The sequence below is a fragment of the Notamacropus eugenii genome, chromosome 6 (genome assembly GCF_028372415.1).
Source record: "Notamacropus eugenii isolate mMacEug1 chromosome 6, mMacEug1.pri_v2, whole genome shotgun sequence".
NCBI classification, from domain to species: domain Eukaryota; kingdom Metazoa; phylum Chordata; class Mammalia; order Diprotodontia; family Macropodidae; genus Notamacropus; species Notamacropus eugenii.
The window spans coordinates 127,366,962-127,392,940 of record NC_092877.1 but is presented as its reverse complement, the minus strand read 5'-3'; positions in this window follow the sequence as shown (position 1 = coordinate 127,392,940).

The window sequence follows — 25,979 nt, the reverse complement described above, 5'->3', positions numbered from 1 at the left end:
TAGACATGTACTCAGACTCAAAGAAGTCTCAGATGAAAGGAAAAGCTACCTATCTATGTAAATATTAATGTCTGTACATCTGATGATAGTAAAAAGCTTGAAGTAAAGTGGCTGACAATTTATTGGGACTGGTTAAACAAATTACATTATATTACCATAACACAATATTATTGGACTTTAAGAAATGATGAATATAAGGAACTTTATGTAACATGGGAAAGTTTGCATCAATTCTGGCATAGTGAAGTGAGAAGGAAGAATATCATAGAGGAGATTATACAGTAAAAATAAAAGCAAAACAAATACTGAGTAACTGTAATAAATACTTTTTGCCCTGGTGCCTTCAAAAATAAATTAGGGAATGTATCTCTCTTATTTTCTATAGAGAATTACAGATATAGGGAGGGTGGGGTAGGAAGGGGAGGAGAGAATGGCCATAAAATGTTACATGTATTTGGTTTTATTTGTGTGTGTGTGTTCATCCTTCATTGCTGAAGAAGATCATGCCATCACAGAAATAATGACATGACTGGCACTTGACTGTGATGTAAAATCAAAAAGCATCAATAAAGCAATTCTTTTTGTTTTTAAAAGTAAGATATATATTTCTTCCTCCCTCCATGTTTTCCTTCCTTTTTCCCTTCCTTCATTACTTCTTTATTTCCTTCCTTCCTCTCTTCCTGATATAATTTAGTTTAATATTTTAAGACAAGTATTAACAGGAGGAATATTTATAAAATCAAACTTATATCAATTTTGTACCTTTAAAATGAATCTCAGCATGTTTTCATGGACATAAAACACCTACCATTTAAAACAAACGACACAGAATGTTCCAGAGTACCTGCAGGACAATCTAATACAAGGTTTTTGAAAATGACGTGAGACATAGTCATCTGTTCTTTCATAACTATGAAGTATCCTTATAAAGATTATTATTGTGTTGTGTTTGTCCTTCATTCTTGAAGAGGACCATGACATCAAGATGATGACATGACTTGCAGTTGACTTTGATTTGAGTGAGGGAGGGTCATGCAAAGTCACCAACCTCACTTACTTCTCGTGAGCCATTTGGGTACAATGGTCTGTTATTCCTCAGGACAACTGGAGATGGCCCAGGATACAATGTGAGACCTTGACCATTTCAGACTACGTATTACAGCATTCTTACTTTGAGTGAGATACACACATTCAATGAATAGGTTTCTTTAAGTAGTTGCTCAGGAGATGATCTCTTTAATAAAAAAAAAATAAAATAAAACTGGGAGGAGAATACCCTCAGGGTTCTTGGATAAAAGAGAAACAATTACCATTTAGTATTTAAATCCACTCTGTGCTAGGACTTGCTGTCCAGTCTATGACCTCCAGAGTGAACTGGATTTGAGGCTTGATCTTTGAGCAAGAAATGTAGCCAGTAAACTCAGAGGAAAAAAGGGCAGCTTTTGAGGGTAGAAGAGAGCAGGAAGAGGAGGAAGATTAGGAGGAGAAAAGGGCCTGCTCACTCACAGGTTGTATTTGTCCTTCATTCTAGAAGAGGACCATAATGTCAAGATGATGATATGACTTGCAATTGACTTTGATTTGAGTGAGGGAGGGCTGTGCAAGGTCAACAACTTTACTTTCTTCTCCTGAGCCATTTGGTTCCAGTAGCCAGATACTCATCGGGATGACTGGAGACAGCCTAGGAAGCAATGCTATAAGGATACAATATTGAGACCAATAATGATGAGAAAATTGTACAAAGTAGTGCATCTATGGTCACTCTACAATCACTCCAAAAAATCTAAGAAAAATCTCAGACTGAACAGTAAGTGGAGTATTGAAGTAAAAATGACACTGAGTCATTTTTCCAGCCCAAAATCGCGATACAACTTACAGTTAAGTGAGCAGGGCAAGAACTGTGAAACAAAGGTGGTTCAGAATCATATACTCAGCACCCTGGGCTCTTAGGTGACTCATTAACATGGTGATATCCAGAGCTTATTTGAGATTCATCCCTAGACCCAGCCTAGTAGTGAGTTTCTCTTTTAGAGGAACTCAGAGTGTACATTTATTACCCAGAAGCTCAAAAGTGGGGTCGCCCAGAATAGATCATGGAGTCATTAGCCCTCCCAGTATAGTAGTCTAACGGAAGTTGAGGGGTCTCCCAAACAGAGAGTTAGGATTGAGGACTTAGCCCACAGAGCTACCAGCTTAACCAGTAAGCCAAGATGCTTAAAGTAGATCATCAACTCAAGACTGGGCCCAAAACATATTGAAGGTTTCAGTATTCCCCTTCTACAAAGTGGTTAATGAACTTTTAGCCTCAGTTCCGGGAAAAGAAAACCAAACTAGTCATTTTTCAATAATCTACTATATGCTAAATTCTGTTCCAAGGACTGGGAATAAAAAGTCAAACAAAAAAGAAATTCAAGGAACTAAAAATTTAACATGGTTGCCAATACATAAACAACTACTTATAAACAAGCTATATACAGGATAAATTAATTTACTTATTTGGGAACATACTATTCAAAATATCAAAGGATTACTTCATAGAACTATAATAATATTAACAATTCATCTGAAGAAATAAATGACAAGAACCTTGAGGGAAACAATGGGAAAAAATAAAGTGGGCAAGAAGAGGCCTAGCAGTACCAGATCTCAAACTATGCCACAAAGCAATAATATAGTATTATTTTAAAAATAAGTCAATGTGTTTAACAGAGTGGGTATAAAGTGTATGAAAGCAAATGTATGTTTGTGTATGTTTATTTCTCTGTACATATGTAGGTATGTATGTCTATACATATACAGAAAATATTTATCAATATATGGAAAAAAATCAAATATGCATCCATAGTTACACATATATGAATGTACATATGCAACTCATGTATAGATATACAGATTTATGTGTACATGAAATGTGTTCAGAATTATAAAAATAAGTCCATTCTTCAGTTGATCAATAGTCAGTTAATATTGAGCAGGCAGCTCCCTAAAGCACAAATCCAAGTTATCAATCAGCAGATGCAAAAATGTCCTGAATCACAAATAACTGGAGAAAACCAAGTTATGATAGCCATGCCTAACAAGTTTCTAAACTTTGCATACTCATCAGTGACATAGACATAATGCACCAAGGTCTATGCCCTAAAAATATATTTAAAAAATGAAAGCATATTTTAGCAGTCCTTTTTTTTGTAATGTCAAAGAACTAGAAATTAAGTACTCTAACCAACACAATGATCAATAATGATTACACTGGATTTATGATGAAGAATTCTTTTCACCTTCTAATTTAGAGGTGATGGAGTCAGAATGCAAAATGAAACACTAATTTTTGGACATGACTATATGGAAATTTATTTTACTTGACCATGCATTATTATTATTATTAATTAATCATTGAGGGGGTGGGAGAAAAATGTTCTATATCTTCAAAAAATTATTAGAATGAAGAACACATTCTTGTGGTAAACCTTCCCAGGAAGTGATTTCTTTTAGTATGCTGTGAGGTTTGTTTTGGGGGGGAGGGGATTGGATTTATTTTGGTAGTAGCCTGGATTTGGAATTTTATTTTTGCCTTAGAAAATTAAATCATTATTTTCTTCATGCTTACAGAATGACAAATTCTAATATTGACTCTCACAACTTACCCAAGTTCACATAGAAAAAAAGTAGCAGAGCCTGGATTCAAAGTCAAGTCTTCTGACCATAAATCCACTGATCTTATTTTTTATGGTTGCAAAAAAATATGTAGTCAAGCAAAACAATTTCCACTTTGAGCACATGCCATAAATATTATGCATATATATACATATATATGTATATTTGCCTCATTTTGCATTCTAAATTCTTTTTTTTTTTATTAAGAGATGTGTAACATGTTTCTTAATTAATTCTCTGAAATTGTGGCTGTCCATTATGCTGATAAGAATTTCAAATTCTTTCAAAATTGTTGCTCTTTGTCACATTGTAATAATTATGGAAAGAGTTTTGGTTCTGCTCACTTCACTTTGCATCAGTTCATTCAATTCCCTCTAGGTTTCTCTGAAATCATATTCTTCATCATTTCCTATAGTATAACAATATCACATCACATTTATGTACATGTCTATTCATTTCCAAACTTATAATCACCATCTAGACCCATTCTTTGCCAACCCCAAAATAGCTATAGATATTTTGATGCATCTCTAGAATATTTTTTATTTTTACTTAGGATTAATCCAACCTCTAATCTACCCTCCTTCTTATTACCATTCCCCTTTTCCTCCTCTTGTCCTGTTGAATGAAATGGACTTCTTTCCTCAATTCTGTGTCATTGTATGTGTAACAAATCCTGTGCTGTTTCTTCTACCTCAAAATTCCTTTTCTTTTCTTGGATATGCATTACTTCTCTAGTTCAATTTACAGATGAGGAAACTGAGGCAAACAAAGTTAAATGACTTGCTTGGAATCAAGAAGCTAATGAATGTCTGAGGCCATATTTGAACTCAAGAGAGTGAGTCTTTCTCAGACCAGGCCCTACACTTTATCTGTTGTAGCACCTAGCTATTTTTGTAGGTACTGTATAAATGCTTATTTTTCTCTTCCCTTTCTCTAACTCCCTTAATAAGTCGCCTGTCAACGTATCAGGGTAAATGAGTCATGGTTGTTTATTGTTATCAACAATCCAACTTGTTAAGAACAATGACTTAGAATTTGCCTGCTGAATCATTTCCAACAAATTGGGAAGTCATAGTTAGAGCATAATCCAGAGTGAAGGACAAAGAAATCAAACTATATATTTGAAGAAAGATAAATAAAAATCCAGACATAAGGATTGCAGGACTCATAGGGGAGCTGAGGCCATAGTTAGAATTGTGCTCAAGAACTCTGACTATCGGAGTCAGAGAGTTAAATCAAAGACAGGAAAGGAACACAAGCAGAAGGAGATGGCAAATGGCCGAAGTTTAACTTCATGTTACAGAACAGGGTAAAGTTAGAGTGAAGAATCCCAATGAGAGAGGACCATTTGGTATCAGGGCATATCTGACAGCTTCCTGCTACTGACCTGAAAAGTACAAGTCCTTGCAATAAAGAGTAAAGAGACAACAGATTCAGTGAGGAATTAGTAGAGACAGTAGAAGCCTCTGCTATCATGTTAAAAAAAAAAAAAAACTGTTAGGAGAGAAGGAAAGAAAAGGAGATGGAAATGTAGCCCTGCTTTCTCTGGGAGGAGACTCTCAGCTAGTTTTTTTTTTTTTTTTTGGTAAAACTCAGAATACTCTCAGGAAATCTCAGGGTCAGTGTCTTTTAGGAGCTGATGTGATCACCTTGTTTTTTGTTTTTTTTTAAGTACTAGTGCCATTTGCAGTTTGCATATGGTGCCTCAAATTAGGCAAAGTCCTTGGCATAGATGTTTTCATTTGATTCTCAGGAACAGTGGAATGTAACAGTGCAGATATTGTTATACCTATTTCATTTTTAAAATATGTTTTCCTTTCAGGGTGAATTTAATAACCATCATTGCTAGAAGATGCCACACAATCGAGCAAGTATTTTCCAACCTTATGAATTGATTTTTATAGGTATCTAGATTGGTCTTCATTCTTACATAAATCATTCTATTCTACTTTCCTTAATAATCTTTTCCATGGACTACAGTTTCAGCCCCTATCTGCTAACCTAAAATTTAATTTGAATGCTGACTCTCACTCTCCTTTTCCAGAGAAGAATTTGTGATCTAGCTCTATCATTAATTTCTCTGAAAGGAAGCTCCTTGAATTTCCCTCTTCCACTCCTCAAAACTTTTTTTAGAAACATCAGTCAAATTTTGTTCTTCCCTTTCTGTTTCAGAAGTAAAATTACCCCTACTTTTTAGTAAGGCTAGTTATACCTGTTACCTTGATCCCTTCCCTTTCTATTTTCCATTGGACCTCAGCTCAAGAATTATTCCCTCCTTTACTTTTCTTCAGTCTCCTCTTCCTGTAAATCCTTCCTTTTTGCTTTATAGCAAATAAACTCAGTTTTAATAGCAAATAAAACTTAGTTTTAACCAAGCTGAGAAAGGCTTTCCTTGACCCTTCCTCCCTATACATTCATAGTTTCCTTTCTCCTTCTATACCACCACACACTTTTAAAAAAGTTTTCTATGTCTTCTTTCCCTTCACCTTTGAATTCCCATCAACAATAACCTCACCATAAATACAATGGCCTTTGACTTGTGAAGTTTGGATCTACTTTGATTCTTTTCATCAGCCCCTTTTGATTACTCCCTTGGTTTCAGAGGCACACCATCTCTCATTTCTCTATAGTGATCTTTTTTTGTCCTTTCACTTGTTTCTTTAACTGTTCATAGCTTCAATAATCCATTGTCATGGCATGCCTTATATGAAAAGTTCTCATTAGTACTTCACTCAACTATTTTAATAGTTTCCTAATATACCTTCTCAGCCCCATTCACTACTTCTCTCCTGTCTTTCCTTCACTATATTGTCAATGAAGGCCATGTAAAGCAACACACATAACATTGGCTGCATTTTGAGAGAGAAACAAAAGTTCAAATCTAGTTGCTACTACTTACTACCTGAGTAGCCTTGGTCAAGGTCCTCTTTCTCAGCTCTCTATGATTTTTTTAGTTTCCCAGTCTCAACAACAAGGAAGTTAAACTGCTAAGGTCCCCTGAAGGCTAAAAATTAATGATCTTCCTTAAGTTTCTGGTCATGCTACTCCTCCAACAGCTAAACCCTCCAACAGCTTACTACTGCCTAAAACAACACATAATGTGTAACTCCCTTACCTATCATTCAAGACCTTTCATGATTTTGTGATACCTGGTATTTTCAGTTTCATCTCACAGAACTCTCTTACCTAGAAACATTCTATGCTTTGGTCAGACTTGACAATTTGCCCATTTCCATGTATATTTTATGATTCCTCTTCTTCCCTTCCACAAGAATTAGATTATAAAACAAACTTCAAGGATAATAATAATAGCTAGCATTTATATGGGGATGAAAGGTTTTCAGCACACTTTACAAATATTATCTCATCTTTCCTCACAGCAATCCAGGGGGAGGGGGAGAGGATAGGTGCTTTTATTGTTCTGTTGTTGTGTTTTACAAATCGGGAAACTATGGCACAGAGAGAACAGATGATTTGCCTAAGGTTGCACAACCAGCATTTTATGAGATTAGATTGGCATTCAGGACTTCCTGACTTCAAATCAATACTCTATGCACAATGCCCCCTAGCTGCAAATGCAACATGATAAGAGAAATAAGACTGAGTAATGCATATATTGATATTTCTTAATGGGTGGCAATAGGTGGCTATAGGTGACATAAGAGGAATCTGAACTTTATTCAAGTCCTTCTCTATGCCTACAATTCCTGCTATCACCACAGATTGAATTTACAGACCTTTGTATTTCAGTTATTTGTATATGTGTCATATTGTAGAGATACCAGAGAGGGATAGTAGAAAGTGGGCTAAACTGTGAGTTAAGAGAGATCTGGATGGAAATACTGATCCTGAAACTCTCCATATGACCTAGGACAAGTCGCTTGCCTGCTTTGAGCCTTAGTTTCTTCTTCTCTAGAATAGGGATGTTTATGGCATTGACCTTTGGAACTATTAAGGAGGATAAAACAAGATAAAATGTGGAAAGCAGAATCTAAACCATAAAAAGAAAATGCATTAGTTAGTAGCAGTAGTAGTAGTAGTAGTAGTAGTAGTAGTAGTAGTAGTAGCAGTAATTAAAAATCACAGTAATCCTAAAACTTTCAGAGTCATAGACTATTGTCCATTGAATTTATTTTATGAAATCAACTTTAATTGTCCAGAAGTCATATAATAGGAAGAAAAATGCACGTGATAGTTCCTTCAACTCTCTTATTATATTGCATTTGCTTCAGGTTAAAGCTAAGTTTATCATCTGACTATCTTGGAATGGAAAGCGGCCTTATTCTCTTGTGTCTAATGTCACCATCTGCTCTGACTAAATGCCTACATTGTTACATTCATTCAAATCAAATCTCTCAGGATTTTGGCTCATGTCAGGAATGACTCTAATAATGGAATTAGAATCTTCCCTTAACCCATGGGATTAAAAAAAAATACTTCTAGGCAGAAGTGACAAGTTTAGCAAGTTTCTACTGTCTTGCCAGGGAAAGAACTCCCAGTTGGCTCATTTGGTAGAACTTCCACATATGGTAACAAAGTTACCAGAGTCATTAGCTTACAGGATCTGGAGGGGTGAATGAGCTACTCAAAGAATTATTAAAGTAATCTGACCAACAATTGGCAAAAGCCCTTTCTAAGTCCATTATCATTCCCCTTGGCCTTGGGACAAGTTGTGTCTGATAGGAAAGAGAAGAGAAAAATGAGAAAGTAATAAAGCAGAAAAGATTGTTGTAGGTCAGAGACGTTCAAGAAACAGAAAAATCACCATTGCTACAACAGCTACTTTGTATAGAAAGTAAAGTCTCAAAAAATTAATAAGATCTCCTATTAGAAAAATAATAAAACTTTAAGAAAATAGAACTTACATCTAAAGAAAGAGGACATTTTGTTAGCAAGCAACTTATGAGTATTTTTTCTACTCTATTAATTTTAAAGACTTTATTTTTAATTCATATGAATTAATTTGCTAGGAAAGCAATGGAAACTGGTAACCTTCCTCACCTACATAAGCAGCACAGGTAACCCTCATTACATAGTGTTTCACCAAGGGGACACAGTCCAGCTAATAAGCTAACCAACAAGTATCCTAATTAGCACAAATGAAAGGAAAGAGGAAGCTAGCCAGTGGGGGATGAAGACCAAAGGGACCTGTGACTAGTAGATAGGCATTTCCTGGTAATTCCAATCAAAGAAGCAAATAGAAGAGCTCATTTTTAGAATAGTTACTGGAAGGCAGAATTTTTCAAGAATTCTGGCTAGATTTCAGCTTAGATCTAGTCACTAAAAAGGTCTAAATTTTGGAGAGTAATTAAGCTGATTAATAACAATGGAAAGGCTGTGTAGATTTTAACATGAATAAATTAAAACTGGTATGTTCTCATTAAAATTCTTGTTAAAACTTAAGATGTAATTTCTAATGTTTTTCTCCTCATACTGACTCTACTATGTTTCACAAGCCCCCAGGTAATAACAAGTGATCTTTAGGAAATTCATTACTTTAAGTCTTCAAATTCTACAAGTCTTAATCATAAGCCAGCCAACACTTTCTTAAATTAGATAGTCTGTCAGGAGAACTATGAATCTTCATTTCTCCACTAACACTGAGGGATTTTCAATGGCTATTTTAAGAGACTGAATTATCTTGAGACCTATGAGATTCCCAAAATTTTGAGTTCCAACCTCAAATACTATCTAGAAGGTATGCATATTCAAAATTTTGCAAAACTGATTATGTAAGAATGTTAAATGAATGATAAGCATTACAACTCTGCTTTGCAGTATGTTGGTTTTCTTCTAGAAGATTAAAGTGATAGAATATCGAACTCCACTGAACTTAATTGTTTTTATTAAGACTAGTAACCTCATGGCAACATACCCTTCAAAAGACAGCAACAAATGTAAACTTTCTCATATATCTAACTTCATTCAACTACCACTGTTGTATTTTATCATAGTGTGAGAGATAAGAAAGATTTGTCCCAATTATGGAAAACTATAAAGGGATATTCAGAAAGCTCCCCAAGATTATAACTGTCTACCCTGATCACAATATAGCATTGCTATCACAGCAATTAGTTGATTTTCCCTTGTGGATAATTTATAACTATAGAAATCATTTCCAAAGGACCCATCAATTTGGATTTTCTTTTCCCTTTGTTTGTTGTTTAATTTATATTTTCTTTACTGGGAATTTAATTGTACATTTTTGTCTCCTCGTTGTTCTTGGTCAGTTAATGAACTTTAATGACCTCCATTACTTTCAGTGAAACTAAGTTGGCAGTAACTTTTTATAAATATTACAGTCAGAGCAAACTATAGTGCTCTAGAGGTGCCTTGAATATGATGAAATACCGCAGAGATATTATCTGCCTCATTCTGGATGCCACGCTTTTCATGATACAGATTAAGATTGCATTAACTCTGTTGGCAACTATGCTATAGTCAATACCTAATAATAGAGCCTATAACAAAACAAAACCTTCAGATTTTTTTTTAAATAACTTGTTGCCCAGATATACTTTCATCCTCTTTTATTGGAAAGCTGATATTTTAACATATGTGTGGAAAATTGCATTTATTTGTATTGAATTATATTCATTTCATTGTTCTAAGCTATTAAAACCTTTTTGGATATGAAGTCTCTTCTTTTCTACTAGTCATCCTTACCAGTTTTGTGCTTCTTGTGAGTGTGATAAGCATAGCATCCACATCGTTATACAAACTGTTATCCTGTAAATGAATTTTGGTATAAATTTTAATATTATCTTCTCCCCTCCCCTGTATCACTCTACTTCTTTTCTCCCAGAGAGCTATTCTTTATATAAAAAATAGATAAGTGAATGGTAGATAGATATATATGTATGTATGAACAATCATATTTTTATGAGCTCTCTTCTTGCCACCTTCACCCTTTTCCTCTGCAATGCTTTTGCCAATAATTTGGTTGGTTTTGCATATTTACTTAATTTATTGATTTCAGTTTTTCTCTCTTCTTTTGTTTACTTTGTTCTTTTTATTCTTTATCCCCTTTCTTTTTTCTCAATTATTTAATCAATTCAAAAATCCCTCCTCTCCTCCCCTCTGACTGATTTGTCTGTTAGTTTTGTTTCTTTTTCTTTGCATTCTATTTCTTCTATATTCCCCTTCTTTGACTTTCCTTCCTTTCCCTCTATTCCAAACTTTCAATTTTGATTCATTATTTGATTCATAATTCATAAATACTTAATCATTCTTTAGTATTTTGGGCTTCTCAGAGTATTGAAGATTGTAAAACACCGATTTTGATTTTACCTCTTCCAATTAATTGTTTTCCTGTTATTGCCTGTAACTTTTCCTCCATTTCTTGTTTTGTGTTGTGCCTCCCTCTTAGAAGCATAAATTCATGATATTAAAAACATTTCTCCATTGTTGAAATCTCCTCATGTTTCATGTTGTGCAGTTCATTTGTATTCCCTGTTCATCCCTTGATGATTTTCTTACTTATTTAAAATTCAGTTTCTTCTCTGAGTCCATGCCCACTCATCATTCTGAGTGCTGCTTGACCTCAAGAGCTCCAATTCCCCTTCTTTGAGATAGGATGCTGCTTAAGGAAGCTCAGTATTCTTAGAAGTAGTATCCCTGTACACCAACTTCTTGTAATCAGTAAGTCAAAACTGTTAGTAAGTACTTATAATGTGTCAGGCATTGTGTGAAGCTCTGAGGCTACAAATAAGATCCATTATAAGTCTCAATATCTCATTTCAGAATATCTTCAAGAATCCCAAATGTTTTTCAAAGGGATTCTGTCTTAATGCATATTTAGGAAGGCTTAGAATAACTGTTGTCTAGTACAAAGAAATATGGAGCAGACAGTGAAATAAAGCAATTCCATTTTTATTGACATGATGGAAGGAGTAGTCAGGGAAGATGAAAATTATCAGGTCTTCTGTGGTCTCTGATGGAACTGGCCTTCCAAAGCAAATTAAAACCTGCTGGTAATCTTGCATGGTTCCTCCCTGAGTTGGGTAGGACCAGTCATAGTGGGGAGAGAATAAGGAACTTTGACTTGGGATCTGATACTGACGGTTGTGGGTTGATACTCATACTAGGCTGATGGCAGGAAAGGGGACTTCGGGCATTATCTTATTCTGACAACATGACAAAAGTATTTTAGGTTTTCCTGGGTTTCCTTTTTTTAGTGGGATAAGAAGTTTACTAGTTATTATAGACAAGTTCCCTCACTGAACTGGAATTTCCTCCTTTCTTTTCTTGTGATTCAAGCCTTCTTTTACCACTTCATTCTCCTCTTATCCTTCTTATAGAGAAATGGTAGGAATCACTTTTCCTTCATTATTTACTGTCTACTTGATTAGAGAACCTTTGTCTCCTACCACCACAAACCTCTTTTATGCATTCTCATTATCTAATTTAGTCTCATAAAAGGCATTGGATCATCTGTATAAAGATGTGAGAGGGGGATTTGTCATATGTTCCTGATGTTTCAAGCCTATTCCTCTGTATTTATTTACATTTTTAAAAATTCTTGTTTTCATGTTAATCCCTTCACGTACTTTGAGAAAGAATTTTAATGGTCCCTTTCTTATTGCTTATTTTAAAACCTAACAAGTGCATTTATGGACCAGGTTTTTCTTTTAATAATTCCTTGAAATGGGGGATGTTTTTCCATGTTATTTCTTCAATAATTATATTTCCTTTTCTTGTGTTTCTGCTATTTGGGGTTTAAGAAAATTGAATATTTCGCACATATATTTGGTCTTTTTTTCAGAAATACTTCACATCTCTTTCTCTTATTGTATGCCCATTTTTTAATTGATTATTATGGTCAAGTTTGCACAGTGTCATTTGAGTGACATCTTGAACTCCTTTGTTTTCTTAGAATATATTATTCCATCCATTTCTTGTAGGTGCTAACTGAACTTACATTATTCAAATTGTCTTTCCTTCATATTTGAAGGTCTTTCTCCTTGTCATTTGCAGAAGTTATTATTCATCAATGGAATTATTAAATTTAAGTAGTGAGTACTTTGGAGTTAGAAGCACAAGTTTATTTGTTCATTTTAATGATGGCCATTTTTTCCATTAGTGTTTTTTTCTGAATTCAGGAGTTTTGAATAATTTTCTTATATTGTTTCTTTTATTATATGATTCACTTTTTTTTTTCTTGATTTGGCATTCTCTTATTGAGGGACTAAAACCTATGAGTTGTCTCTATGCATCATTGTCTTTGAAATGTGTTTTGTTCACTCTTACAAAGATTACACATACTTTAAAATGATTTTTTTTTGCTTCTCATCTTCCATTTTATCTTTCCCTAAGGTATATTTGTAGCTCCAGTTTGCTCTTCACTGTGCTACTTTGGAAAGAATCATCAATATGCATTGAAATCCTAATCTAGTAACTATTTTGTTGTGCAGGCCATGAATTCTTCCATTTTCCCTTCCTAACTTCTTTCAAGATTCTGATTCCTCCATTGAGCCTTTGAACTTTACACTGCAGTTCTAAGATCTCTTGGGAATCTATAGAAATTGATATTTTATCATGTTTGTTAAATTTATTGTATTGTGAAATTTCTATTTTAGAAAGTTTTTATTTTACCTTTTAAGATATCCTGTGACCCACCTTTTAAAAAATCTTCTAGTATCTTCCCTGTTGTTTTTTCTCTGTGTACTTTAAGATTTAAACTAAATTGTCTTCTTCCTGTGGTTTTTAGAGTAATATTATTCCTCCCCTCTTACATTCCCTTGTCACTCTCTTTGTGCCTCTTCCATTTTTAATTAGGTTTTTACCTCTGAGACTGTACCCCAAAATCGTCTCAGTCTCTTCCTATTTTAAGGAATCTATTTCTCTGAAGAGAAGATTTGTCATGGTAGGATAATATCCCCTTTCATTCAAGCCCAGTGTAACCTTGTATACTAACTTGCAGCTCAACTTCACCATTTTGGAGTGTCTTATTGGATTTTTAGTATCTGGCTGCTTTTTGCCAGCTAGAAGAAAGACAGCATGGGTGTTTTGGATTGACCTTTTAACGCCTTGGAGCTCTCTAATCCAAGCACTACCTTAAGCAGTGTGAAGGATGGTTCTGTCTATGATGTCCCTTTTCCCCTCCATGTGGATTGATAGAATTGAAATTGACTTCTTGAAACAAGATGCTGGAAGAAGGATAGGGGCATAGAACATAGAAATAAGAGATGCAGAATTTTAATCCCTCTTTGAGTACCAAAGTACAAAACCATAGCCTGAGCTTTATGTTCTGTCTTGGAATCTTGTGGATAAGAATTCTGAGAGAGTTCATTAACGATTAATATTCTCCATGGTTAAGTCATAAGACTATAGAGCTTCATTCTTGTCTCATGGAAATAGCTGTAATTTCTCTATGAATTGCATGTAATTTCTCATTTGAGAGTTTTCTCAATCATTAAATACACATTTTTAAGCACCTACTATGTGCCAAGAATTGTGCTAAGCACTGCAGATACAGAAAAAGGCAAAAGGTAATCTTTGCCAGCAAGGAGCTTAAAATCTAAATGGGGAAAACGACAAGTAAACACACATGTACAAATAATCTACGTGCAAGATAGACAAAAAAATTCAAAGAGGGATGACACTCAGATTGAGAGGGAATAGGAAAAGCTTACTTTTGAATAGAAGATTATTTTTAGAACTTGAACTAGAGAAACCAGGAAATGGGGATGAAAAATTAGAGAATTCCAGACATGTGGAGCAATTAGAGAAAATACTTAGAGCTGAGAAATGGAGGACCTGCCTTACTGAAGAATAAGGAGGCCAGCATCATTGGAACAAAATGTTTGTAGTATGAGAGAGGGAGACGTAAATTGTAATTAATAGAAAGATATGTACGGTTTATGGGCATTCTGGAGTGTGGAGGATTTGAAATCCAAGCTGATAATATGTAGGAACTGAAGAAAATATCTAGTTTTCCATCTTGTGAGTGAAGAGTTGTAGGATCTCTTATTGTCTGGAATTTGAACATAATCCCAAGTCAAATTCAACACAAATATTTATCAGGATCTTCCCATGTGCAAGGAAGTGTCCTAGTTTCTAGAGGAAATGCCAGACTTCAATAATAAAATATCCATAGCAGGATGGAAGAGGCAACCTCAAACTTTCCCAAACTTCTAGATATACATGGCATGCCACACCAAATCAGGTTATACCTTTCTTCTTTCTTCCTTCCTATTGCATTATTAGTACATGCAATTAAAATTGGGTGTATTTCTATTATCCCTGCATATGCTTATTTTCAATCTGCATTGAGGTAGCATTCATATGACATTCATACATTACAATTGAATGGTGTATTAGAAACATGCAAACACTTGTCTGGGTATTAGCCCCAGAACTGGAACTGAATTGAAAGCCTAACAAACTATACACAGCTATGTATTTTGTCTTGTTTTTGGCTTGCATTTTGTACAGAAACAAAAGTGGTTTTGGCTTTATAAGTGATTTTTGTTTGTGTTTTGTTAATCTTAAGAAAATGAACTTGAACCAAAACAGAATCTATGTGTTTTCTAAAACAGTAACATCACCAATACATCTTCATCCCTTCTGAACTAATATTTCTTTTGGTTTAATTCTCTGTTATTCAAATGAATAAAACTTGAGGGGATGCTTTTGTTATATGGCAATGGATTAAAGTTCCCTTTATTCTTGATAGGTTCTTACTGATATATCTGCAAGTTTAACATGGAAAGATAAAAGTGACTTGGCTTTCAGAAGGATTGAATCAAGCAGAGCTTTTTCAGATATTGAATTTGTGTTTTAGTGATATGTTCCTGGGGAGGCAGAATTTGTTATTTCAGAAGGGATTTATTATTTTTTTGGTGGGTGGGGTCTCAGAGAGAGCAACCTTGTGATTTCGGAAGTGACCATTTTATGCTTTCCCAGTAGTTCTCATTCCTTGTTAAGAAAGGTATCCACAAAATAAAGCTTGAAGTTGTTTTAATTCTCTTTTAGAAAAGAAAGCATTTTAGTGATAGTTTGCCTAAAATATAAAGCCTGTTTGCTGCTATTATTATAGTCTTTATAAATTCAGATTAGTGGCTGCTGGGAAGTTTATCTTACTCATTTCTCCAAACCTCATGTAAATGCTGGTTATTTGTATAAGTGAGCTCCTGCTGGCTTATAAAGACAAACAATTAATTATTTCCAGGCCCCAAACATTTTATACACTACTACAAAAACACACAACTCTTCTTACTGCTGAATTGTGTGGCTGATTTTTCAGCCCAGTCTTCATAAGAAGCTTCATTTTTTATTCTTGCTTTCCCTCGTATAGCTGTGCTGAATCCATCAAGCATTACATTATAACAAGTGTCCACCATTCCACTTCCCCTTGACATTGCTGTCAGATTCATAGAGGATGTTAGAAGAAATCTTTAATAAATAGACACCATTTCCTTACCAATTCAAAAATATGAATACCCTCATAACCTATTGCAAATGCATCCCTTGAGCACTCAAGAGTAACAAGACAAAAAAATGGGATTTGTGTAACCTATTTTCACATCTGTAATCTCTTCGGTAAATCACAAGCCTTTTTAATGTCACAGTAGCCATGACATCATTATTTTTTGCAGTTAAATTCTCTAGTGAAGAATTGGATAGCTACCACCCTTTGACAAAAGAGCCAGCTGTGGGGTTTAGACAAGTATTAACCTCTTTTGCAATTTTCTGTTTAGCCTTTTGAAACTACTTCTTACCTAGAACAGATTAAGGCAGATCTTTATAGGGGAAGGACTATAACAATTTATGGAGAAATTGGATTTTTTTTTGGTCAAACTTGTAAAGTTAAAATACACACTCTACTTTTGAAATTTATTCATTTCCAAAAAAATATAGGCAGAAATGGAAAGGTTCCTGGGCTAACTGTTAAGGTGATATGATAATTACACAATAGCGTCTAAAAAGTTCAATGATTTAATATTTACTCAAATATTAACCAGTCTCTCAATGAAAAAAAATTTCTATAGATACATGATATCAAATTATATATATATGTGTGTGTAAAAATTATAAATATATATATATGCATACCCAAACAAATATGTATTTGTACACATTCATCTATACATGTACATGTATATACATGCATGCACTGTTTTTCTTTTCATATATGAGTTTGTATAGTACTTGTACATCACAAATATTGCTTCACTGGGAAGCTCATTAACATTTGATTAAATACTAAATCCCAGAATGTTACATAATATAATGTTGTACAAATAACAGCATTGTAGATATAAATACAGATACACAGAATTACATGGGGCACATAGAGGCTAAGTAACTTGTCTATAATCACAGATGCTGTCACCTGAGATACAAAAAATGTTTACAAGCTTTCTTTAATGCTTCCAGTTTCTCTTCCTCCAACTTTCAGATGAAGCATGGTAAATGGGGTGGGGAAGATCGACATTTCTCCTACAAATGCTCATTAGTAAATGGTGATTTTAAGAGATAAAGGTCATGAGAAAGAGATAAATATTATGAGAAAGCTGACAATAACTTAGATGAGAAAGTCCAGGAGTTTGTGAATCCCTTGATAAGTAGATAGGGTGAGGCTAGAAGTACCTTAATGACATAAACATATGTATTTTAAGTTTTGCTGTGCTTAGGAATAAAGCAAAATTGGGTGGCAATTCCATCTGAAGATAAATGCCAGTCATAGGGACTAGTAGACAAGAATTCATGCAAATAAAAGTCAAAAGGACTTAGGAAGAGAGGAGCAAAACCATTTCTATTTGAATCACTTCAATCATTTTTATCCCTATTAAACATCAACCTCTTCAGAAGAACAGAGAAATGTGACGCTCTACATAGTTTGAAAGTTTCTTTTTCTTTTATAAATAAGTAGCATAGATGTTGAAATAATTAAAAATGTTGGCATAGGAGCTACTTTAGCATTGTAAAATAAATAAATAAATAAATGGCCGAACTCACTAGTTGAAAACTTCTTGTCTTAGAAATTGATTATCACTGAAAAGCATCCATATGTTTACTGTACCCTTCTGGACGTTTGACATTTACCAATGTGTTCTGATCCCATTTTCGATACTCAGAAGTTTCCATTCATCAGGTAAGGCTTCCAAATGCTTACTTGTAATGTCCCTAAACTGTACTTTTGGAACAAAAATCTAACCAGTAGCATATGCCCTCAAAAGCTGGCAAAAGAGGGTGATTAAAAACAAAACAAAAAGCAGTTTTCCACCTGTCTTTCATTTCTAGGTGTCAACTAAGGATGTGTCATGTGGGGATGGCGCTACAGAGACCAGGAAAGCTGCCAGCATATTTTCAGCAGAATAGCAGTGTTCTGTTCTCTGGCTGACTCTTTATCCAGCTCTGGAGGGACCTCACAGAGAGGTGTACTGGTAAAGGTTTAATAACCATTCCTCTGGGGGAAAAAATTGCCATTATTGACATTTCGCTATCGCTTTCTTAAATCAAAATAATCAAGAAAATACTAGATCAAGCCACTGGTTTGTAGCATCCGCCAGTTTCTGAGATGTAAATGCTCGTATTGAAAATTTAACAATCGGTTCTCATGAGACCATTTGGTGATTTGCCTAAGTCTGTCCCACCATGAACACAGAGTCAGAGTGCTCTCAAAATTCTCCTCACTAATCTCCATTTTCCTTCTTCCTGGAGATAATAATGAATATACTATGGAGAAGATAGGAAGTGAGGCCAGTAAACATGTCTTTGCTGCAGTTGTTGTTGAAATTATTTCAGCCATGTCTGACTCTCTGTAACCCAATTTGGTGTTTTCTTGGCAAAGATCCTGGAGAGGTTTATCATTTCCTTCTCCAATTCATTTTACAGATGAGGAACTGAGGCAAATTGGATTAGGTGACTTGCCCAGGGTCACACAGATAGTAAGGCTAGAACATTAGATTTGAACTAAGGTCCTTCTGACTCTAGGGCTAACCTTCTATCTACTATACCACTTAGCTGCCAAAGCATGTCTACTCTGTAGGAAATAAAAAAAAAAGAAATAATTCTTGATTCCTGTTTCTAAAGTTACTACTTTTTTATTAGCACTGGGGAAAAACAAACAAACAAATAAAAAACATACACACAATCACACATTTCAAATGCTTCACTTGCTATCCAAGCAAATGGTTAGGAGGAAATTACCAGCCAGGAAGTGAGAGTGAGTCTATTGTGACTATGTTGTATAAAAACTGCTTGAACTGCTTCTAGATTTCTATCTCTACAGATGAAAATGATTAATGAAGGCACATTTCCCCTCTAATAGTATGAAGTAAGCTTTTTAATATTATATATACATATATGTATAATATATTATATACAATTGTCAAAGTAAGAGATTAAATTGTGAAGGGAGCATGAATGGCAAAATAAAAGTGAACAGTAATAAAATTGTGAGAAAGCATGTGGTCATGACTCACTTTCTCTTTTGTATTAGATAAAGAAAGAAATTGCTGTCAAGAGACTAATATGAAAACTACTTTGACATCATTTTTAGTACATACATATATATTTATACACATACATACATACATACATACATACATATATGTATATATCTCTTAAATGTGAACATCAGCATACATATGCTTATGGAGTTAACGCTATCATTTTCTTAACTCTTGAAATCTCAGATACATATTGCAGAGATATCTTATGGAAAATTTCTACTAACATCAAGACCACAAACATCCTCATTATAATATGACGGAAAGTGTATCAGACACCTTATGAAATTGCTGTTATAGCAGCTTTCTGAATGAATGTGTATAAGTTACTTGAATTACTCAAAATTATTTATGAAGCAAACTGATCACAAGGGCTCCAGGAGCCATGATGTTATCTCTGAGGCACTTAGAAATATGTCAATGTCAATTTTAGCAGTTTTTAAAGGCTTTTTGTATCATTTAAATTATGTAAAAAATTCTAGGAGCAGAAAAGGATGTAGATCATAGTGTCTATAAAAGTATTTCTGCTACAAACATTTTCTCAGTACTTAAAAAAAAGCCTGCAATTGCAGTGGTACATTTTTTTTTTATCCAAAGAACTGTTTCTATAACCTAATTTTAATTCCTCATTTCAGAAAAATTAAGATGAAAGCATTGAAGAAGCTCAAGTTGACTACAACTCTGCTACATTTGTGGGATGAAGCTTGGCATAAAGCACTAGAACTGGAATCAAGAAGAATTAGTTTCAGATTCTGACTCTGTTAATCTGTTGTATTTGCAATTTGGAGTAAGTTTTTTCCATAATTTTACGTCTGTTTGCTCATAAACAAAGAGGATTGAGCTAAACTACTTCTAAGTTCATTTCTACTCCTAAATTTATAATCTGAAAAGCTGAGTAGAGTGGCAGCGTGATTTAACAGATAAAAGACTTGGCTTTAGAGTAAGGAAGACCGGATTCAAGTCTTCTCTCTGACACATATTCCCTGTGTAACTCTGGGGAAATCATTTAACCTGTCTGTGTTCTGGGGATCTATGTTAGTAAGTTACAAAGAAGATGCTGTTCTACATTGTTAGAAAGCATTTTCTCACCCAGAAGTTCCCTATACTAATGAATTCCATTTATAGTCCTTCTTGTGATATAGAAGTAAACTTGAACCTGATGTTTGATAGCCATATTAATCTACACAACTAACTCTTCCTTCTTCACAGCTTTCTTACCTCTAAATTGTGAATAATACCTGAACTGATGAAAATGAAATAAGATCTGTAAAGTGCTTTTCAACTTTAAAGCCCATATACATTATACATATCATTATTTAATATATTATTAAAAGATAAAAGCCCATTATTTAAAATTTGGAGAGTACTTAGATAGCAGGGGATTATAATTTAGAAATGAAATGAAGCTTTGAGCTTTTGTAGTCTGCCCTTTTCATTCAGATGAGAAAAATTGAAGACCAGAGAAAGTGACTTGACCAAGGTCACAGCTAGTTAGTAGGAGAAATAGGGTGAGATCCTAGATTTCCTTACTCCTAGATTTGTACTTTCTTTAAGTGTATCTTGATTTATCCGGATATTTTAAAAAAATGTAACAATGTTATATGGCACAGTTTATCACCCTATAATGGCAATGAGAGAGCTCAAAAAACAGTATGCTAATTTGGGAAGATGTTTTTTAATTATTTTAAAGATTAATCACATTACTTTTATTGTGCTCACAGCCAATATAGACATTTATTGTACAAATATCAAATACACACACGCACAGTGCTATAATTTTTGTGAAGTATTTGCATTGATATATAGTGGAAGGCAACTGGGGTTAAGTGATTTGCCCAAGGTTACATAGCTAGTAAGCGTGTCAAGTGTTTGAAGCCAGATTTGAACTCAGGTCCTCCTGACTCCAGGGCTAATACTCTTTACTAACTAAGTCACCTAGCTGCCCCGTATAGTGAGATTTTTGCAAATCATCCCTTCTTAAATGTGATGTCTTTGAGTCACCTAAAAAATCAAATTATCATCAAACAGATCACACACTCTATGAAATGTAAAGTAGTCTCTCAGGAAATCACATAAAAATACCATGTTATAATGATTAAGTTAAAATTTTAAAGTTTTATAAAGGAAATAACGTACAGTATAATACAAGGGAGTTGCGCTTATTAAATCCTCCTCACTACTAACTACTATTCTTCCTTGTCCTTTTCCTCTTCCCCCCATTGCTGCTGCTGCTGCTGCTACTACTGCTGCTGCTGCTGTTCCTTGTCCTCCTCTTCCTCCTATTACTACCACTACTACTACTACTACTACTACTACTACTACTACTACTACTAATACTACTACTACTACTACTACTACTACTACTACTACTACTACTGCTGCTGCTGCTGCTACTACTGTTGCAATTGATACTACTATCATTTCTGTTGCTATTGTTGTTACAATTGTAGCTATTACTATTAACTAGACAGATAATTATAGATAATACATATGTATATATGTATGTACACATATATACATATACACACACACACATATATATATATACATATATATGAAAGGTAGATATAGATGGATAGATGATAGCATTTATATGATATTTTTAGGTTTTCAAAACACTATATAGAAAATGAGGTTGAGAAAAGTTAAATGACTTGATAAGGGTATGTCAGGATTCAAATTCAGGTCTTTCTTAATAAAAATTCAGCGCTTTGTAATATTTTGCTGCCTAGCTATTATGGTATTGTGTTGGGTGCTAGGGATATAAAACAACAATCCTCCCCCCAAAAAACTGTCCCACTGATACATTAATTTAAAAAGTTAATATAAACTAAAATTTAATTAATAAGGTGAAAGAGTCCTACTAAGAGACATAATCTGAATGGGCCCCTGGGAAGAAATGGTATTTAGGATCAAGGAGTCTAAGAGACATACAGGTAGAGTTGTCAGTTACCTCACAGTCTATCTAGATCAATCCTTTCATTTTTATAGTTGAGGAAACTGAGGTTAAGTGATGCTTAAACATCACACAAATTTAAATTTTAGGTTTTGCTTTGAAGGAAGCTAATAATTCTGAGAGTCAGTGGTCAGAAGGGAGGGGATTCCAGAATGGAGACTAGCTCTGAAAAGGCAGAGAGAGGAAAAACAATGTTATATATGACAAATAGCAATAAGATCACTCAGATAGCAATATAAATTTTGTGAAAGAGTAATGTCTAATGAGATTAGAAACACATGTTGGAATCATATTATGAAGGTATCTCAATGTCAAAAAGAGGAGTTTGTATTTTATTATAGTGGAAAGAGGAAGCCATTGAATCTTACTGAACAATGAAGATCTGAACTGTCTGAACCTTCTCAATATCAGTCTATCAGTTTTGTGGAGGACAGTTTACAGAAGAAAGACTGTAAGCATAAACGCCATTTAGAAGATTATTACAGTGCCCCAAGTGAGGGATGTTGGGTCCTGAGTTAGAGTGGTTGCTTTCTGGGTGAAGAAAAAGAGATTGGCTTAAGAAATGTTATGAAAGTAGAACTGAGAAGGCTTCACAAATGATTTGATAAAGGGAATGAGGAAAAGGGTAGGAGTTGACTGTGGTTTCAAACTCACAGATCTTGGTTACTTGAAGGATAATGTTACCTCTAACAAAAATAGGGAAAGTTGAAAGAAAAAGGGTTTTGGGGTAAAGATGACGATTGGGTTTATCTGTGGCATCAACTTGCCTGGAAGCAAATATCTAGATTGCTGGATAGAAATAAAACCCAGGAGGTCCTAGGATCAGAAACGAACAATGGACTTTGGAAATATTTCAAAATCTCTTCAGTAAGTATGGTAATTTTTTTTAAGAAACGAAGTCTTTATTTATGTTTAAGGAATAAATACGTTAAAATATGCTGAAGAAGTTATACTTAACAGAGAGTGATGCAATCAGGCCATGGACATGAAGAGAAGACCATTTGGGCCAAGGTAGAGGTAGCAGCAAGAGGGAGATAATCACTAAACTCTAACCAAGTCAGGATGGTGTTAACCAATCACCACTTCCCTTTTCCTTTTAATTTATTTCTTATTCTATAGGAGATCTTCATCATACAGATCTCCTTAACTCTCTGCTTGTTCACGTTTGAGTTCATAAAGAATGGGTTGGCATTGAAGGAACACTGAACTCACAAAGGAGATTCAAACTTGCTCAGCTCTGCCATGCTTTGCCTTAATTGATGTCAGGGGCACCAGCCAACTTCACAGTAACAAAGATGGAAAACTGGAATTAAAGTTTTTTTTTCCCCATTAGCGTCTTTCCTTTTTAACCTGCAAGAGCAGCTAACAAGAACCAAATAGCTCCTATAACTCTTCCTCTGATCTTGGAGAGGAGGAATAGGGGGAATAATAAAAATAAAAACAAATTTAAAAAAAAAAAACTTTGCAAGGCAAAATTGAAGAGAAACCAGAATTCAATCATCTTAGCCTTTTGATTAAAAAGAATTATACATTTTGACCTGAAAAGGCCCTCAGAGATCATTTCCTCCTTTGCTCCCCTTTTGCAAATGAGGAAACTGAGTCCAAGAGAGGTTAAATGGTATGCCCAATGCTGTGACTTCGAATACTTTACACTTACTCAACAGTGTTTAATGGGAGATTTCTCCCATGAAAAATTTATGATGGAACAAAGCATAGCACAGCAATGCACACAGAAGATTCTCAATAAATGTTTTCATTGTCTGATAATTCCTGCCCCCATTTACAAAGTGAGAATGTTGGCATTTTCGTGGCAGTTTGAATTTTCAAAAATTGCAAATTAAGAAAGTGATGATTTTATATTTGAACCTAAGAAGAACTTTACAGGTGTGTTAGACCACTATCCTCGCTTTAATTATAAGGTAACTGAGGCTAGACAGGTAAGAACCTAGAGCCTCCATATCTAGAGGCAGCCCTCTTTTCACCACACTGTGTTGAATGAATGAGTTCATTGTATAGACTCTTCTTGGAGTTCTTTCACATACAGTGTTACCTGAGACAGCTCCTTAAGGAGCATGCTTTAGCAAGTAGCTGAGATCGATTTGTAATTAGTACATGAAATGATTGTTTATAAATGGGTCCTCTAGGAATTTTTGAGCCTGAAAACAGTTGGATTTTGAATGTTTCCCTAATAATTTAATTTAAACTATTAGACTACAATCTTTGAAGAAAGGGGCTTTAAACAACAGATAGGTCAGAGCAACCCTGGTAAGAAATATCATTAATTTTGACTGAAAATACTCCACAATAGTGAAGACTCATTCATTTATGTTTTACTCCAATGATTGCAACAAAGGACACCTGGCATTTTTCTGATTCCAAGTAAACCAAATGAGAAAAGAAATGTCACTGTTTATTGAATATCCACACGTTAGAAAATAATGTTCCAGAGTGGAAGAAATAGTATTCGAGAATAACAGAAATCCTCAGATAAAGCCCTGAATACATTAAGAAATAATTTCAGTCTTGTTCCCTGGTCTCAACCACTAAATCTTCCTCATATTTGTGAAGAAGTCAGCAAAATGTTCGAGTGTAATTTTATTTATTCTTCCTTTCTGATGGGTTTTGTAATCTTTCTATTTTTCATCTATTTTTTATCTCCTGTTCATCAGTCTCATTTCCCTTCTCTTTTCTTTCCCTTATTCCTCCTCAGGGCAGCTAGGTGGTGCAGTGGATAGAGCACCAGTGTAGTAGTCAGGAGAACCTGAGTTCAAATCTCACCTCAGACACTTGACACCCATTAGCTTTGTGACCTTGGGCAAGTCACTTAATCCCAATTGTCTCATCCTGGGTCATCTCCAGTCATCCTGATGAATATCTGGTCACTGGATTTAGATGGCTCTGGAAGAGAAGTGAGGCTAGTGACCTGCACAGCCCTCCCTCATTCAGAACAAAGTCAAGTTCAAGTCATGTCATTGTTTCTCTGATGGCATAGTCTTCTTCGGCAACAAAGGATGAACACACATAAATATTCCTCCTCTGTTGTCTGTTTTCTCTCTCTTCTTCTGCCAGCTCCTCTTCCTCTCCTGTTTCCCTTTCTTCTTTTTGTTTCTTTCTATTTAGCAATTATTTATTAGGCACCTACTATATTTTAGGAGCATCTTCTATGGTTCATTTCTAGAATGATTAGATATATACCGTAGATTTAGTGTTTAGTCTAATTGGTAGTCTGATTGAATTTAAGTGTTGTTTTTTAAAGAAAAGACTCATAAATATCTTGGCATTTCTTATCCTGGATATAAGATTTAAAAAAAATCAGTGCTTGCCATGCTAAACAGTTTCTGAGTCTCTTTACGAAGAATGTATTCATAACAATGTTTGAAGCTCCTTCATAGTTGATAAAACTCTGACCTCCTAAATTTCTAAATCTCAAATCATTTTTTTATGGTTCTCCCCATGTTGCGTTTCTCATTAATATCTCTCATTATGAATATATGTGTTGACTTGATTTTGAGAATTTTGTCATGTTCTTTAAAGGCTTTACCTCTTTCATTCTCTGCATAAGGTGTTACATATAAACATCAATTTTTACCACAGTTGTGTTCTCTTTGTTTGATCTTATCATTAGGCAATAAAGTGATTTAACATTAGAAGTACTTGCCTTTGTATTTATTTTAGCAGCATCAGTCAGTTCAGTAATTTGAAAAGAAAATCTGGTGCTATCTATGAGTAAAAGTGTAGAAAAGCATCTGTCTCATTTATCATGTGATTTCAATAATCTGATGTTTTATAGTCAAAAGAAAATCAATAAACATTCCCATCATCTAGACTTAAAACAACAGAAAGCATTTTATAGAATCCATAATCAAGAAAAGTTAATTTGTGCATTTATAAAATGCTTGTACCTATGT